At 33.6% G+C, this 19,163-nt stretch overlaps 1 protein-coding gene across 1 annotated transcript in view; it reads right to left on the bottom strand.

The window, feature by feature from the left end:
- The window catches only part of LOC143223250 (glutamate receptor ionotropic, NMDA 3A-like), a 208,691-nt gene that overhangs the window by 53,969 nt on the left and 135,559 nt on the right, over positions 1-19,163 (bottom strand). The window lies entirely within an intron of this gene.

Here is a 19,163-nt window from a genome sequence, read left to right as displayed (position 1 = left end):
TGTATTATATACTAAAATTCAAGAATACAGATCAAAAGATAAATGAATGAGAAGGAACAAAGTACAAGAACCAATGAGATTCGTTTTATTAATCTAGTAAGAAAATAATGCTCTGGGTACTTATTGTCAAAATTTCACTACAAAATATTAGGATGGAATTGAAAACTGTATGTACATGTGGATTAAGCGGTAAGGGTAAAGACTCATATAGCTCAGTTGCAGCAGTCCTAATTTTAAATTACTGACCACAAGGAAGGTAGCTAAACAGCAGAATTCGCTGTCACAAGGTTTTTTTACCGGATTCTTAAACCGAATAAAGTGATTGTTTGTCACATTTTTAACAGACCCACAGCTGAAAAGTGCAGAGCTTGCTCAGCGGCACCATGTCTCGAACCAAGGACCCTTCGAACGTAACCAACACTCTAACAACTAACTTACTCCAGATAATATATATATAAACGTTAATTTAAGCTGGTTTCACTTAAAGATAAATATGTAATAGAAAACCCCAATCTTTTCTCTCTCTCTCTTTTTTTGTGCAAAACCATCCTTTATCTGTCCATCTCTTATTTGTTTGACCAGTTTTATTAATCACAGGTTACTCTGCAACATAAAAACGATAAAAAACAGAACATACGAAACACTTTTGGAAAAGTAATAAATTTAAGTTTAACATTTATATTAAAAATACAACGAATTTTACTTTTAAATTTAATTTCTTAAAGTTTATACTTATATATATATATTTAAGATAAAAAAAAACCTAGGTTACAAAATATACCAATGAAAAATAGAGTTTAGTTCTTTGCTAGATTTTATAGTTTTTATAATGTTATGAAATCGGTTAAAAATAGAAAAGCTGGGTAAGTAACGAATATTTTCATTGAAAAGGTAAGGATTGGATGTTTGTTTTTATATTTATATGCATACAGCAGTAGAAACCAAATGATTGAAGACTGTAAATTTCATTAAGCATATATTACAGAGGATAATAGTTCAACGCGATTCTAGTTGATAATCTGAAATGTTATGTTGTTAAAACTGTTCTAGTTTCTTCTTTCTAGCGTAAAGTTTAAGTTTTCATTGCTAAAGAACGATAATTTTTAACGTTTTTTTAATTCAAATCTTGTCTGATTATTATCAGTCCTCTGTTTCTCAACAATCAATGTTTATTCGCGATATCCGATTAAAAGTACGCGCCACTGAAGCAATAATTGTTTACAAATTGACTCTTAATCAAATTATAGCCTCTTATCTCATTCGATTGTTCTTTCCAAAGAGATGACAAATATTGTCAACAGTAACAAGTATTTCTAACTATTTTCAACTCAGGGGTAAATTTTAGTAGTTTGTTATGAGATTGTCGTGCCCACTGGGAACACTCAGTAATTAGTACGTAACATTGGAATAAATATAGTAATATACACTAACATTAGTAACGACTTATTATGCGGAACATACTTGTGTCAGTAATATCAAAGGTCGTCTGTGATGAAATGTTATTCATTCACAAGAATAGCATGAAAATGATGTGGCTTTGCTACCTCTTCGAAGTTGAGAAACTTAAGCATGAAGATACCAAGAAGTTAATATGTTCTCAAGTAGTTATACGTGTTATACATGCGTACTAATTGCATCATGGAATAAAATGAGAAAGCAAGGAGAACCATTAAGTGAAAAGAATGAATTTTTTTCCACAAAAGTGGCAGGTTACAATTAAATCTTCATTGTGAATGAACTGGAGAACAAGTAACAATAATAAAACATTACTACGTACGCAAGAACAATGAACACGCCTGTCGTGGGAATCACTGTTTCCTGAGAATATCTTATTCAAGTAGTTCAACACATCAGTTAATCCTAATTATGTGAAGTTCACTGAAGTGTAAATACAGGTAGTTCACTTCAGAATACTTACACAACCTTTGACTTATGGTCACTATAGACTAATGTTTCATTGGGTATAGTAGTTAACATTCTTCTCACATAGATCTTTCTATTGCAGGCACATTAACACACACACACACTAAGAGAACATGCACGTAAAGAAACACGTAATACGTAAGAAAAACAAGAACCAAAACATAATATGAAAATGATTGTCCCTTTCCAGATAATTAAACGTAATTTGTATGAGTTGTTGTTGTTGTTTTGAATTAAGCACAAAGCTACAAAAAAACGAAACAATGAAAACAAACACGTTTAAAAGCTTGTTCGTTTCTTCTTTGATGAATTTTGGGAACACCTACGCGAGGGCTATTTGTGCTAGGTGTCTCTAATATAACTGACAGACTAGAAGAGGGAAGTTAGCTAGTCAACAGCGCCAACAGCCATTTCTTGAACTACTCACGTCAGACCGAATATCAGAATTTTACAGTCACTCTTTTTACGCATCAACGGCTCCAAAGTACGGAACGCGAATTGTATTTTGTCGCTAGCATTGTGCGAATGATAGTCCGTCAGCCCTATCTACAGTCAGGCACGCTAACCATTAGGCTTCATGAGTAAAAGAACACCGAGCTGGTCACAATAATCTTTATTCACTTGATCGGTTAAAGTAATTAGTGACTATGTGCAGTACTTAAGAGTAACGCAATGCTACTCACAACTCGTTATAATGTTAGTACTAGGTGTTAAGTATTATAATTTACTTCGAATGAGTCTCTGATTTATGATGTTACTCATGTTACGTATGACAAATAACAAGAAATTTGAACTTATAAGTTAAATACATGTTAATATGTATCAGATTTATGATATTTACCAACAAGATTGATAAACATAATTTTATTTTTCAACAGAAATATTTTTAATATACAAAAAAGTGTTATAACAACGGCTATTACTAACAGTTGGGCCCGGCATGGCCTAGCGCGTAAGGCGTGCGACTCGTAATCCGAGGGTCGCGGGTTCGCGCCCCCGTCGCGCTAAATATGCTCGCCCTCCCAGCCGTGGGGGTGAATAAGTTACGGTCAATCCCACTATTCGTTGGTAAAAGAGTAGCCCAAGAGTTGGCGGTGGGTGGTGATGACTAGCTGCTTTCCCTCTAGTCTTACACTGCTAAATTAGGGACGGCTAGCACAGATAGCCCTCGAGTAGCTTTGTGCGAAATTACAAACAAACAAACAAGATAATTTGGCATCTGAACAATTCGGTCTTAACGGAATTCGTTCTCAAGATAATTAGGTCTTGAGATAACTGAATCTCAGGATATTTCTGCCTCAATTCATTTGGCCATCAAAAAATTTGCCTGATAAACCTCAGCAATTAAAAAGAGAATTAATTTGTCCACGAGACTTATATTAAATTAGAAAGACATAAAATTTTACCATATTATATATATTGACTTTTTATTTAATTTATAAAAATAAAAAAAATATTTCGTAAAAATATATATCTACATATTACAAAAGTCTTTGGCTAATTGATTAGTAAAATATCGATTCCGACTCTTTGGCAAGTTACTTATTGACTCTGACTATAAAATTGTCTCGACTCCGACTCCGGCTCCGGCTTCGACTCCGAAGCACTGGCTATTACTTCTGTGAAGTCAACTTTCATCTCAATACTTTATTAAATACCACTTGTATATTTTTGAGGTTACGATGTTGTTTTCACTGTTTTATAATTTTTTTATCCAACAATTTTTTGCCTCTAAAATTTGCCGCCCAGAGCAAGTGCCTCATCTTCATACACTGAATTAGAATTAGAGTCTGTGTCAGAATCGCGATGTGATTCATCCCCACTATCCCTACTAATCAGCGTTAAAATTCTATCCAAAACTTCTTGAGGGGTATAGCGCCGTGCCATACTGCAGGCACACAAGACACTTTTCACACAAAAAGCACTATTTTTGTCTACACAAGATCGAGTGAAGCTATTTATTTTAATATTATTATTTATTATTTTATCTTTATGTCTGCGAGTTTCTGGAACGAAGTTTTATTTTCTTTGCAGATACACTTCTGTTTTCTGTTCGCAATATGTCTGCAAAGAAGCGTACATACAATGAAGCCTTTCTCAAGATGGGTTTTACAAGTATCGTTCAGACCTCTGTGGTCAAGCCGCAATGCGTTGTTTGCGGAAAGGTTTTGAGTCATAAAAGTATGAAGCCAAGCAAACTGAAAGTGCATTTTGAGTCTCTTCACAGCCAACTGGTGGCCAAAAGCTTGGACTATTTCAAGCGAAAAGAAGCTTCTCTAAAGGCCAGTCGCATGGACTCCACTGGTCACTTCGCTCGTCAGAACAAAGCAGCATTGGATGTTTCATACAGAATTGCTCTAAACATTGCGCAGACCAAGAAGCCTCATGCCATTGGTGAAGATCTGATTAAGCCTTGCATTCTGGAAGCAACAAAGGCAATTCTTGGAGAACAGCAGGCACACCAGTTGAGGGTATTTTCCCTATCGAATGATACAGTCAAAAGTCGGATCTCGGACATGACTGAGGATATTCTACTGCAAGTTGTGATTGCTGTGAAGAGTAGTCTTGTGTATTCATTGCAACTGGATGAGTCGACAGATGTTGCCTCGTGTTTCCAACTCATTGTTTATGTTCGCTATCTTGACAGAGAAGTTATAAAGGAGGAGTACTTGTTCTCTGAGCCAGTGGCCACAACAACTCATGGAGAAAACTTTTTCAAAATCCTAGAAACCTTTTTTCTTAAACATGGGCTGAGTTGGGAAGCCTTTGTTGGTCTGTGTACAGATGGGGCTACTTCCATGATTGGTTGCAAATCCGGCTTCAAAGCCTTCGTAAAGAATGTCGCTCCGCATGTTTTATTCACTCATTGAATGATTCATCGTTATGCTTTGGCAATAAAGAATATCCCACTTGGACTTCAAGAAATGCTCACAGACGTTGTGAAGGTTGTGAACCATATCCGAGGGAGCGCAACAACTTCAATAGTTTGTAAAGTGCTCTGTGAAGAAATGGGCGCTGACTTCTGTTCTTCTGTTTCACACGGAGTTACGTTGGCTCTTAAGTGGCAAGGTTCTGAATCGGGTGCTACAACTTCGAGAGGAAATAACGATGCTGTTGGAACAAGGTCGTACCTCGAAAGAGAATCTTCTTCATGAAAAGATGCAAGATGACCGTTTCGTAACAAAGGTTGCCTACCTGGCTGATTTCTTTTCTGAGGTGAATTCCATGAGCATTTCACTCCAAGGAAATCTTGCAATGCTGCACATAGTTCGTGTCAAAGTGGCAGCGTTCAAGTGTAAGATTCAACTTTATCAGAAACGAGTTCAGAACGGTGACACAACGTTCTTCCCTCAGATGACAACTATCCTGGCTTTTATGCCAGAAGCTGAATGTAGTTTCCGTGAAGAGATCTCAGCTCATCTTCTTGCAGTTAATGATGCCATCGAAAGTTACTTCCCAGGATTGGATGACCACTGTACTGATGTGTGGATCTTCAGACCCTTTTCAGTGATACTGATGTTGCTACCAAGGTAGAATTTCTTCAAATTCGTGAGGATACTCAGATGAAAGTCAATTTTTCTGAACAAGAGCTTCCTACATTTTGGGCAAAACTGAAGGACAACTATCTTCTTCTTTTGATGCGTGCACTGACTATGCTGATCCAGTCACCCTCGACCTATCGCTGCGAAGCTGGATTCTCAGCAATGATGGCTCTGAAAACAACGGCACGCAATAGGCTTGTGATTGACGCCGACATGAGGTGTTGTCTGTCGAGCACTGCTCCTCGTTTTGATGTATTTATGGCTGCAAAACAATATCAACCCTCACACTGAGTGAATAAGTAGGTTTTGTTTGATGTTCAGTAATTCCATGGATTTTGCATTTGTTTAGCACTTGTAGCATTTATCAAGGTCATTTATTTGTAACATTTTCAATAAATTAGGATCTTTGGATAGTTTTGTTTTATTCTACCTTTACGCAAAGTTCACCATTACAAAAATTATTATAGAGGTCACGGTAATACCCTGGATAGTCTCAGGGGGTAAGAGAATGAAAAATGTTAAGAACCACTGCAAAAGCTAGCGGGTTTTCGTAAAACAAATATTGTTTATTCTTACTCTCAAGAATCTGTTACAAATTTCGAGAACAGGCGGGACTCACGCAATAAAAAGTAAAGAATATACGTCACATGGAAAAAAGGAAGCAGAAAATTTTAATGAAACAAGCGTAAGGATTAATATAAACGTATAAGATAAATAGGCATGCTATGATCATCACTATTCATTTTATAACGGATTTACCATTTATTTTATATCTATGTTTGTTTCAGTTTAACATATATTTATAAATGCATGTAACTTATATTGTTAAATGTTTATTGCGAAAGTTCCGCCTATTCTCTAAATTTGTAGAAGATTCTTGAGGGTAAGAATCATCAACGTGTGTATGTAAAATGCTAGTGATTGCCAGTATCGTTGCAAACTAAACTTTCTATAACGTCGCCTAAAAGTTTATAAATCGACGCGCCAAGAGACAATAAATAAAAATATTATTGATCAGCTGTAGTTGGTATACTATAAGCCTCGGAACCTTAGTTTACACTCATTAATAGGAAAACTACAGAATTTGACCAGGGACGCTCATACATTTCGAACCTGACAAATTGTTCAATTTCACTGAATTAACTTCGGACGCTAGTATTTCCACGAGGACATTAAATACCTACCTTCATCTCTGAAAGGTAAGCTTATAAACCGTGTTAGACCAATGTTAGATCAAACAAGAACAGAGCTAGCTAGCAGGTGCATCAAGTAAGATATATTTGTTTATCAATATAAAAGTAACTTGTACCTCGTGGACCTGGACCTCCGATAAAATATTGAGTTCCAGACCAGATATAAGACTGAATATTGTTTGTGAGGTTGAAGAACTCTTGTATATATCTCTAATAACTTTTATTTTAAATTGTATTATTGTTTTGTATATTAAAATATATTTGTGTTAACAAACAAAATTGTGTGTATCAATCTTGCTGGTAAATATAATAAATTTGATACCTATTGGCATTTAATTAACTTCCAAATTAAAATTCCGGCTATTTGAAATCTTAATACGTAGTGTAGGTAACATAATAAATTAGAGACTCATCCAATATAAATTATAATGCTTAATAATTTTCAAAATAAAATAAAAAAAACGCTGTTTTGTTGACAATTTCCTCTTTCAGAGTAAAGTCTTGCTATTCAGGTTGTATATCCATACTGCTTTACTATATATTGGTGCACCAATTGTGTGAAAATACTTACTTTTAAACAACGATAGGGTTATCTTACTTTTTAAATCCCAAAAATCTGAAATGGCAAAAGAAATATTAACATTAAAAGAAATTATAATTATACTTTAATTTTTATATTATTAAACGTTTCGTAATTAACCACAACTGTAACTTTAAAGTATGCAGTGATAAACAGGTTTCTTTTTTAAAAGGGTCCGGCATGGCCAAGCGTGTTAGAGCGTGCGACTGGTAATCTAAGGGTCGCGGGTTCGCATCACCGTCGCGCCAAACATTCTCGCCATTTCGGCCGTGGGGGCGTTATAACGTGACGGTCAATACCACGATTCGTTGGTAAAAAAGTAGCCCAAGAGTTGGCGGTGGGTGGTGATGACTAGCTGCTAAATTAGGGACGGCTATCACAGATAGCCCTCGAGTAGCTTTATGCGAAATTCAAAAACAAACAAACTTTTTAAAATTTTATAATAAAAAAGGAAGTTTGTTGTTACACAATGGGCTATGTGTACTGAAACCTGGTTTCCAGCGTTATATGTCCGAAGGGTTGTCTCTGCAATAATAAAGAATAAGAAAAAAAGTAGAATTCTCATATTATAAAGTCTTTAGAGATACAATGAAAATATTTTTTTAAACGAAATTAGTTTCCCAAAAACATTGAGCTGTTACACGTTTTTACGGACTTACAAAGAAAGACAACTATTTACTGCAAGGCGTCCCCCGCTAGTACAACGGTAAATCTACGATTTACAACATTAAATGAAGGGGTCGATTCCTCTCAGTAGGCTCAGCAGATTGCCCGATGTGGCTTTGCTCCAAAAAAATACACATACTGCAAGGTGAACTCGATCTTATAATTTTGTGAGCTCAAGAACGAAAAAAAGAATAGAGTGTCTTGTTAAAATACCAGCTTTTTGCACTGCAATAATATTTTAAAAAAACAGGTTTCGGAAATGATAAGGTTTTCAGTTCTTTAACTTCAAATTGTTTTTTGGTTTTTATGACAATAACTCTAGCTTAAGAGACGTAAAAACATGTATGCAGTTTCAGAAACTCTTGAGTAAATGTTAAGTCCAAATTAGTTTTTCTACTTCATAAAGATCAAATTTACTTGTTTTATTTTCTCAAAAACAAAACGAGGCGAAATCCGTAAAAGACGATTCATTGAAGTAACCGGGGTGTATTATTTAGAGAAACACAACTCTTGTTTGTTTGTTTTTTGAATTTCGCGCAAAGCTACACGAGGACTATCTGTGCTTGCGTCCCTAATTTAGCAGTGTAAGACAAGAAGAAAAGCAGCTAGTCATCACCACCCACCGCCAACTCTTGGGCTACTCTTTTACCCACGGATAGTGGGATTGACCGTCACATTATAACGCACCCACGGTCAAAAGGGCGAGCATGTTTAGTGCGAATGAGATTCGAACCCGTGACCCTCATATTACGAGTCGAGCGCCTTAACCACCTGGCCATGCTGGGCCGTAACAAAAATCTTAGTAGCCGCTGCGGGGATGCGTTCCCTGCGTATTTATTTACTGCACGTTTTGTTTGTATTATTGTTTAAGGAACAGTAATTCAGTGCGCAACTAAAAATACGCAGTTTTGCTTTAAATGATTTGTTTTCGAACAAAGTGGCTGATTCAGTCGTATTTTGAAAAGAGCATGTAATCACTATGGAGGGTTTATCACTCACTAGATAAACTGACTTTTTTAAAACTAAGGTTATATTATGATATTGATGTTCTGCCATTCTATTTATGACATTCAGCGAGCTGTGTGTCTTCCAGTGTGTCAAAATAAAAACTAAATAAAAATCTCGATGAAAAAATTTAAATATGTGGTTGTGTCTGTTTGTATTATAACAACTAATTAACACAATAAGCCAAACATATAAATTAAAATTCAGTTCTACAAGTATAAGAAAAATGAACTGTCCATCTGTTTGGTGTCACAAATTATTACGAGGAACTGGCTGAATGAATATAAATGAAATTTGTCATGAAAACTTATGAAAACCCACTAAAGGTTGAACTGAAATAGATAAGTGCTCAGACAAACGTTTAGAGTATGACAGCTATTTAACGTTATAAATGAGGGCTCAACTGAGAGACGAGGTCGGTAATAAAATACGTTTAGTAGCGCGTATAGCATTGGTATCTTTGCATCGGATGAATGGCTTCGTTTGTCTGCTACGACTGAAAATAGTTGAAGAAACGACGAACGCCCTCATTTATAAAATTTAATTTCAAATATGGTCTTACTTGATACTTCAGTAAACACAATATGGGAGAGATGTTTTATAGAATTTAATTTCAAATATGGTCTTACTTGATACTTCAGTAAACACAATATGGGAGAGATGTTTACAGTATTTGAAATATCTATAGATATATCATAATCACTATAATGCAATTTAAAGTTTGAATGAGGATCGACTAGGTTAAAAGTACCATTAACATTACACCTCAATCCTAAAACGTAAACTACACTAAAACATCAACTAACCATATGTAATACCAACAATGTAACTGAGATTTTCAAATAAGATTATTAATGTTATACTGAACAGGAAGTTACATATATAACATCTAATATTATAATTACTTTTAAAAATATGAATTCACCACAATCATTGCCACATCTTGGTAAGAGTGTTGACTGGTAATACTAATAAACTGTACAATTGAGTTTCAATTTGATGGGTTTTTAATGCTTTGATTAGCTCTTAGAGGTTAACCTTACATTATTACATTATTTTACGTTTTTAGGTTTCGCACAACCTCACGCAAAGATGTTCAAAGATTATTTTCGTAGAATTGTATCTAATTTTCAACTGATACACTAGAGGTAAGGTAACTAGTCAAAATCATCTACTGATGACTTTTGTCTGATTGAATACTGGAAAGTAACCGTTCCTCTTATAGCTCGCTCACGGCCCTGAAGTGAGGAATGCATTTTTATGGAGTTCTATGCTGGAATAGCTGTAAGTCTAATGATTTACAACGCTAAAATCAGGCGTTTGATTCCCCTCGGAGGATACAGCAGATAGCCCGAAAACACACAAGCGTTTCTATGGCAATGGATACAGCCCGGGAATGCTAGCTACCGGGTGTTTCCAGATTATTATTTTAAATATGTTTTATTTTACGTTCTGATATGAGAATGTACATTAATTACTACTGTTGTTGAGTGCATATAGAGATCTTTAAATGTGTCTAAAATCTTTCTTAACCCGATTCCCGATGAAACAGTTTTCTTATGTCGATGATTACTTTCATATCGAGGACAATTAAAACCTCTTTTACGTCGATTTATTAGTCGGATATGTATTGGCAAGTCTCTATTTTACGATGACGACCCAGTAACCTTTTCATAGTGGTTTAATACTGTGATCTTTTCTTTTGCAGTGACTCTAGTTAATTACCTTATGTCGAAGTATTTGGGGAGCATATTCATTTTAAAATTGTTTTTTCAACTAATTTATTTTTACAGTGGCCCAGCAAAGTGCTTATAACTGTGTTAAATATAAGTGTTCACAACGCAATTCCTTTCCTTGCAGACGTCATGAGTCAAGTAATGTAAATTCCTTCAGTGAGGTATATATTTGAGGAAACATTGAACAGGGCTACAATACTTCATAAGTCAAGGTATACACAGTAAGGGATGGATTTCGGGAAACATTGTTTCTGGGTCAGAAAATTGCTTGTGATTTATTTTAATAGTTGGGATTGCAGATGACGTCACACTAAAAATGTATTTCCCAGATCTGTCTTCTCTTCTATACAGGTTATCCTCCTGCTACAAAAAATCTACTTCATCATCTTCAAATAATATTTTTGTCAAGAAAATATACAAGTAATTTTCCTTTAAATAATCATGACAAAAGACAGCATATTTTTGTGATTTCGTCCAATTCTCAGCACCCCCTCTAGAATATTTACAGTTATTTATCCGTTTTCTTAAATTAATAAAAACTTTGCGTATCAGTATTGAATATTAGTATCATTACGGAAAATATTTCCTTTTCTCAACTGTCTTGTGTAACAGACGTCGATAATTTAGCTTAAAAAGTTGAAGTTTTTATATAATTATTTCCATTTAGACATAAGCTATTAGTGCGCATTTATTTACGACAGCACATGCAACTAACACTAATTATTATTACTACTCAGCGCCACTGAAGTGCCCTTCACGCCTGTCTTTTCATTTTACCCACATTATGAACCTACCTCTCTACCTGCTTCCTTTACTGACTCTCTCTCTCCATTGCAAGTCAAATAGCATTTCCGTAATCAGACTTTATTCTGTTATTTGTGTTAATACTTTGACTTTTACTCGTTATTGACTATAAACTCTCTAGGGGATGTTACAAAATTGCAAAAGTTTGTCTTTAATTGAACAACAAGGGTAAAACATAAATAAATAAACGAATAGTATCTTCCCATGAGTTCTTTGATGAAATCGGAACTCTATAAGGAGACACTGACGTTACACAACATATGCCGGTTACTTTAAAGAAATAGTTATGCTAATAAAGAGTTTTTTTAATAATACATTTACAGTACCTCAGGTTTCATTATAAAAAATCGTTGAAACTACATTTGTAATTACGTAAAAAGAAGGACTAGAAAGCACTCAGTACAACATATTCCTCCATCACGTAACATTGACGATATTCGGCTTTCAAAACATAGAAAAATATGTTTTGTTTTTTAATTTCGCGCAAAGTTTCACGAGGGCTATCTGCACTAGTCGTCCCTAATTTACCAGTGCTTGGGCTATACTTTTACCAACGAATTGTGGGATTGAGCGTCAATTATAAAGACCCACGGCTGAAAGAGCAAGCATGCTTGGTGCAACGGGGATTCGAATCCGCAATCCTCAGATTACGAGTCAAACGCCTTAACCCGCGTGTCCATGCCGGGCCAGAAAAATATGTCTATCGTTATCAATAGACATGAACCATATTTAGCAGATCAACCAGAAATAATGTTTTACACATGTCCACTAAGATTAATCAAAATCCAATTATTTTTGTTGATGTTGTTATTTGTTATCAAGCACAAAGCTACACAAAGAGCTATCTATGCTCTGCAGTCTACGGATATCGAAAGCCGATTTCTAGTAATATAAGTCAAGAGACAAATCGCTGACCAATAGAGACATTTTTGACTGGGTGAGTTATAGAACAAAAAAAAAAAGGTTATCCAAAACATTCCCATATTAATAAATAGGGATTAATATAATAGATATTAATAGATAAGGAATAATATAATATATATTAACAGATAAGGATTTTTTTGCGGCCTTGCTGTGATCTTTTTTTGACCTTCCAAAACTAATCTCTTCTAAGTTGTGTCATATTCCAAATGTATACAAACTTTTATTCAAAACCATTGAGCTGTTTTCGAAAAATCTTGACGCCAAACTTACAAACTAACTAACATACACACAGGGTGAAACATCCGTCCATCTTCGGCGGCAAAAGTAAAAACAGATTATTTTCTGTATAGTACACAAAACTTTCCGCAGGAGCTTATGAGAGTTGTTACTGTCAGCAAGTAACATTTAGGACAAGTAAATTTATTATACTGATTTTGTATAAACTTGAATAGTGTGTTTTGTTTACAAATGATTAAAAATACAATGACATAAATGATCTGGTTCTTTTGACCGCGTAGTTACACTACCGCGGGAAGATTTTTCTGTAACCTCGTGATTTATTGTAAGTGTAGGTTGTATTACTACTGTGGACTACTTTTTAGGGAGCCTGTCTCATATAGATAATATATATACAGCAGGCGTTAGAACTTTAACCGTTTGGAAATGGGCACTATCACAAAATGTAATTTATTATTAGTACATTTAAATATTCATTAAGTAGTTATTTTATTAGAACATGTGAAACTTCGAAGTTTTAGTGGCTCCATCGAAATACATGGTTGAGTTACGCAAAATATCTTTTAATAAAAACTTCGTAAGGAAAGACAAGTTGAAACCATCATTTCAACTAAACTGGTAATATTTCTAAGCAGTATAGTGCTTATAGGTTAAAATGGTAAAACAACTTATTAACGTATAGAAAAAAGTACAAAATAAAAATTATTTTGACCAGTTAAACACATCCTTCCATAAAGCTACAGAAATGTTAAGAAAACTATTTCTTTATAAAAACTGACATTTGGTGTAGGATTCAGAATATTCATTGTTGTATATTTTTTCTTAAGCTACAACGAATTTTTCCTTTGTTATAATAAGACGCACAGAAATTCCAAATATCTAAAACTGGCTGAAGTAAACTGTAATTGTTAAAGTTCCAACTAAGATGGAGACGCATGAAAAATAAATAAGTAGAACATAAAGGATCTTTATTAGCGGTATAAATGACTAAACATAAGTCACTATAATCCTGAATAGTGATATATATCTGCTTAAATAGAAGTCATCAGGATCCTGAGTAGTTATATAAATGACTAAACATAAGTCACTATAATACTGAGTAGTGATATATATCTGCCTAAATACGAGTCACTTGGGATTCTGAGTAAGGATATGCATCTGTCTAAATACAAGTCAATCAGGATCCTGAGTAGTGATATAAATGACTAAACATAAGTCACTATAATACTGAGTAGTGAAATATATCTGTCTAAATACAAGTCACTCAGGATCCTGAGTAGTGATATGTATCTGCCTAAATACAAGTCACTCAAGATCCTGAATTGTGATATAAATTACTAAACATAAATCGTTGAGGAAGAAAGTAAATACGTTTGTGACTTTGAATATGCAACTATAATCCCAGTACACATTTTCCAAAGCTATATAGGTTAGTCTCTGAAGATCTTTTCAACTTTCTTTTCTGTAAGGATATCTTAATGCATAGAAAATATGCTTTTATTATTTTGCTTTTTTACGGTGAAAGTATTTTAATCTACAGAATTAATTTGCTTCTGTTCTTTTTTGTTATTTTAAATTATACATCTATTTAATTATTTGTTAAATACTGTATGGTTCTTTAACAATTTAACTACACCTGATTGGTTATTTCATCTTTCTGGTGTCTCATTGGTAGAATCATCTAGCAAGTCTGTATTTGATTGGCGAATTATTCTTGTTTAATGTTATTGATTGATCGTAGGGAATGCTTGTTTTGGTCTTATTAAAATAAGAGACAGATGCTGAATTTGTAAATATTCCTTTTTATAAAATAATATTATTTTAAAATAATACTTGTGTAAAATGTTATTAAAATTTACCTTATAAGGTTAGCAAACTTCAATATTTATAGCATACCAGATTTTGTAAAGCAAATAAATTATATTATGTCATTTCGAAACTTTATTACTGCTTTTAACTCTTAAAGTGATAATTAACAGTTTTTAGAGGCTCAGTGGTAAGCTTCAAAACGTATGATGTTATAATTGGGTACTAAATCCCTGTGATGGTATGTTGTGTTGTTTTGCTAAAATAACGAATAAACAAGGCAATTAAAAATTATTTACTTTTTGTCGTATTAGTTTCGGTCACTTCTCAGAATAGAAAAAAATGGACACTTTACGACATTATCTTCTTGGGAGATTGTTTTACATTTGAGGCTGAAACTGCAAAATGAGACAAGAAAAACATTTTACGAACGTCACCTTGAAATAGTACAGCTTTGATAAAACTAGATATAACTGTATGCAGAAAGTAGAATTTGTAGTTTAACATATATTGAATCTGTATAACAATGATCTTGTTATAAAAGTCGACAAGAAAACTCCACGTATAAAAGCAAATAAGTCTGTACTAATGAGTTTGCCAAAGTAGATGATTCACTTAAAATAGCGTAAACAGTATTAGATAAAATTTAAGCTTTCTCTAAAAGGTAAAAAACAAATTTTTATTATTCAATAATAATATTGATTCTGTTTACGACAACTTGCATTGCCACTTTAAATCTCGAAAGAAAAATTATTTCTGATAACCATATTTATTCGAATTTGGAGCAAAAAACTAACACATTTTGGTTTGTAGTGAGGCACAAAGCTACACAACGAGCTATTTATGCTGTGCGCATAACGGGTATCGAAACCCAGATTTTATTGTTATAAGTTCACAGACTTTCCGCTGTGCCACTAGAGAACAACAGCAACCCAACTAAAATAGTAATCTTAATAAACTGACTACTCGAAATCCTAGTGGAGCTATGTTTAATAGTCTTGAAAGGAATTCGAGAAGCGTATTGCACTCAGAACCAAACAAGTGGATAGTTGAGAGAGCTACGTACTCTTTATGAAAAGATGTTTGTAGGCAACCCAAAGCCTAGAGTTTGTGCTACAAGAGCTTCCTTTAGTAGATGACTGACAGAACGGGAGTGGACGAACAAACAGTATAATAATTTTGTTTTTTACAACAAAAATTGTTGCTCAAATCAAGATTTGAAGTCAGATATTGTTTTTGTTCCAGTTATTAAACAGTAAGTAAATTGAATTATTTAGATAACTTAGATTACTTGGATAACTAACTTAGCTATTTCATTTGTTGTTTCATCTTCTTAGATTCAAGAAACATGATTGGTTAATTCTTCTACTTTGACTGTATTTTACTGGTTAATTCACTTAGTTGTTATTGACTGATAAGGTACGTTTTACAACGTTGTTTCATTAATCACAACTGATGTTTTGTCTCATTTCCGAGATTTGTCTTTCTAACACGTTTTCTTTATATCAATAGGAATATACTATTTCTTCCTTGATTCCACGTTAAATTATTCGATTTATAATGGGCCTCTTTTTTGCTGGTTGTACCGGATATCTACAATTGATATCAGCCGGTAAGCACAGTTATTTATCTTTCCTAATAATTTTATTTATGTTTAACGAAGGAATCATAGTCACTGGAAACAAAACCTGTGCAGGCAATCAGTCTGAAAATGACTTCCCAGGAAAGCAATATTGGAAGACATGACTGATGAACGTTTCGGGAACTTTAGTTCTAGGTTATGTGGAAACACAATTTCCAATAATTATCCTTCCATCCCGGAGCTGGTTAATCACATCTAGTCAATGTGTATCCCTGAAGACCAAATTGTATTAACAACAGACAAAGTCGTACACATACTGTAATGTTTATTCTACACGTCTGTAAAATTAATGAAACTAAGCAATTTGTGCACTTGAGTTTCTCGGCACAAAAAATTGAAAACTATAACTACTTCTATATGTTCAAAAAATTGTCATTTTAGCAATTCTAATAATCAGTCATAATATTTCTGGTAAATGGAGTTTTAACTTTTTTATTTCTTCTTCTATCAAAGTTATTTTGTAAAATACAATATTTGTTTCACCTAATTACAGTCTCTGTTCTGTTTGTGTATTTTTTCTCATCTGCGTTGCCATGTAATAACTTTATGTTTTCTTCTTTTGGAGCAAAGGTGACTTTTTTAGAGACTCCATTAAGTTTTATTGATTCATTTTATTCATTTCTTACGATTTATTGTTTTTGGAGCGACAAATGAATATCAGTGAGATTTTGTAAAAATGTTTTATCTTGTCTCACCAATCACGATAACATAATTTTCATGATGTAAGAAATGTTTCGAGGAATCTGGGGCAAGTACACCAAAATTATTTGAGGTTTAAAGTTGACAAAAATTCTTAAGACATTAGCCGAAATATAAATTTTTACTTTCATCAGCAAACTTAAAAGTAAAATATTATGAAAAAGAAAATTCAGTTGAAATATTTAATTATTATTAGTCTTTCATTTCCATAATATTTTAGTCTTAACACACGATTCATATAAAGAGTTGTGTCTAACAACAGCATTCACACAAGATCTTTTTAGATTTATCATTCATAGCAGTACTTTTCAAAATGACTTAAGAATTATTCTAAATAACTGAATCAAAATTAAAAACAATTCCGGAAGATTCGTTTATATAACAGAGGAACATATAATTAAAGAGATATATTCAATATTTTGAACATAAACGTGAAAAAAGAACACAAATTAGTTTTTGAATTGCACAAATATTAACTTTTATTTAGCTTTTATAAAATACTATGTAGTTTTCTCGATATTTTCACGAGAGCGTTTAACTTAACCAAATTACTCATTTTGCTTGTCATACCGAGTAACCTGGCACTCCTGAAGAATACAATAAATTCATGTTTTTACACTTTTTACACTCTCTTGATGAAAAAGGAAGATTTTGAGAACAAATTTCAAAATAAAAGAACAAAACTAATAAGAGAATCACAAAATAGACTCCGAAAGACAAACAGATAAAAGGGAAACCTAGTCATTCAAGTTTGTGTGGTAGGAATCAATCAACGTAAGAAGAGCACTGTTAAGATGTGGTTTATGTCAATACTTGGCTTGGTTAGACATGGACGTTAAGTGCACATATGGTATAGTGCAGTTGAGTCGAATGTCTAACTACAAATCTTTTCTTTTATACCAGCTTACATTATATTCTTCAGACTGGGAGTTCGATTAAGTCTAAGGATGTCGTTAAAAACCTGTTCAGTTATTAGCTTACCTTAAAAAATGTTTTCCACACATTAACTCTTGTTATTACGTTTAGAAACTACTGTAGGAAAAGTGTTTTTTTCCGACAACCAAGAAATATCAACTATAGCGCCACCTTATTCACTATGAAGTTTTTTAATATTATTTTCATAATTCTTAGATACTAATAAACTTTTTAAATAATTGATCTATTACTGAAATTTTAACTAGGCCTATCTACAATTTATGGGAAAGTATTAAAACAAATCTAAAGTAAGTCGATAACTAAGTTACATAATTTTATATAAATAACAATTACAGAGCATGTCCTACGTGAAAACATTACAGGTATTTAAGATACATGCCCCCGCTAGTACAGCGGTATGTCTCCGGATTTACAACGCTAAAATCAGGGGTTCGATTTCCCTCGGTGGGCTGAGCAGATGGCCCTTTGTGACTTTGCTATACGAAAAAAACAACAACACACATTTAAGATACGTCATTCACAGAATGCAAAACGTTTAGTATATTGTGTGTTACGTGTTATTATTATTTATTTAAGACGAGTCTCCGATTTATTATTTTACGTACGTTATGTGTTACTATTTCAAATAACTGGAAATTTGAATTTTTAAGTTGATATTGTCACACCTCACTTAAGAAAGCAAGTTCGGTTGGCTTCACAACAGTTACAAGCTCACTCCTTACCGAGGGAGATTTTGTTGTTGTTTTGAATTAAGCACAAAGCTACATAATGGACTATCTGTGGTCTGCCCACCACGGGTATCGAAACCCAGTTTTTAGCGTAGTACGTCCGCAGGCATACCGTTGAGCCACTGGGGGGCTGCCTATGGAGATATTTAATGATCTTGTAGAAATATAACGTCCGAAGTAATTCACCGAAATTTAACTGTTTGTAATGTTCCAAACCTACAAACGTTCCTGAACCAATTCTGTAGTTTTCCGATTAATAAGCGTTAATCTCAATTATAGCTTCCGAGGCTTATAGCACACTGACTGCATTTGTTCAATAATAATAATTCTCTCTTGTCTTGGCGCGTTGCTAACATACAAATTACGCGAATTTCATTTGACAACAATACTGTCAATTATTACTATTACATACACACCTAGTACATTGTTGATTTTTAATTTCAAGAACCATCTACAAATTCTGAAAACAGGCGGGACTTGCGCAATACACAACTAACAATATAACACAGATAAAAAGAAAAATGTACTAAAACAAGCGTAAATACTATAATAAACTTACAACGCTAAGTCTGTTACATGTGAAAGTACAGATTTTGAAAACCTAATGTTTTAATTCACATTCGACTGTTGCAATTTATGAAAACCTCTTAGTTCATATTCTCGTGACTACGATTCTCAAACAAAGTTTCTCTTTTTCGAAATCAAAGTTTCAACACATGTAGTTAATAGTAGGTCTTAAAGT

Source organism: Tachypleus tridentatus, chromosome 8 (assembly GCF_004210375.1).
Source record: "Tachypleus tridentatus isolate NWPU-2018 chromosome 8, ASM421037v1, whole genome shotgun sequence".
NCBI classification, from domain to species: domain Eukaryota; kingdom Metazoa; phylum Arthropoda; class Merostomata; order Xiphosura; family Limulidae; genus Tachypleus; species Tachypleus tridentatus.
Note: the sequence above shows the minus strand (reverse complement) of the source record. Positions and strands in the feature narration are given on the sequence as shown.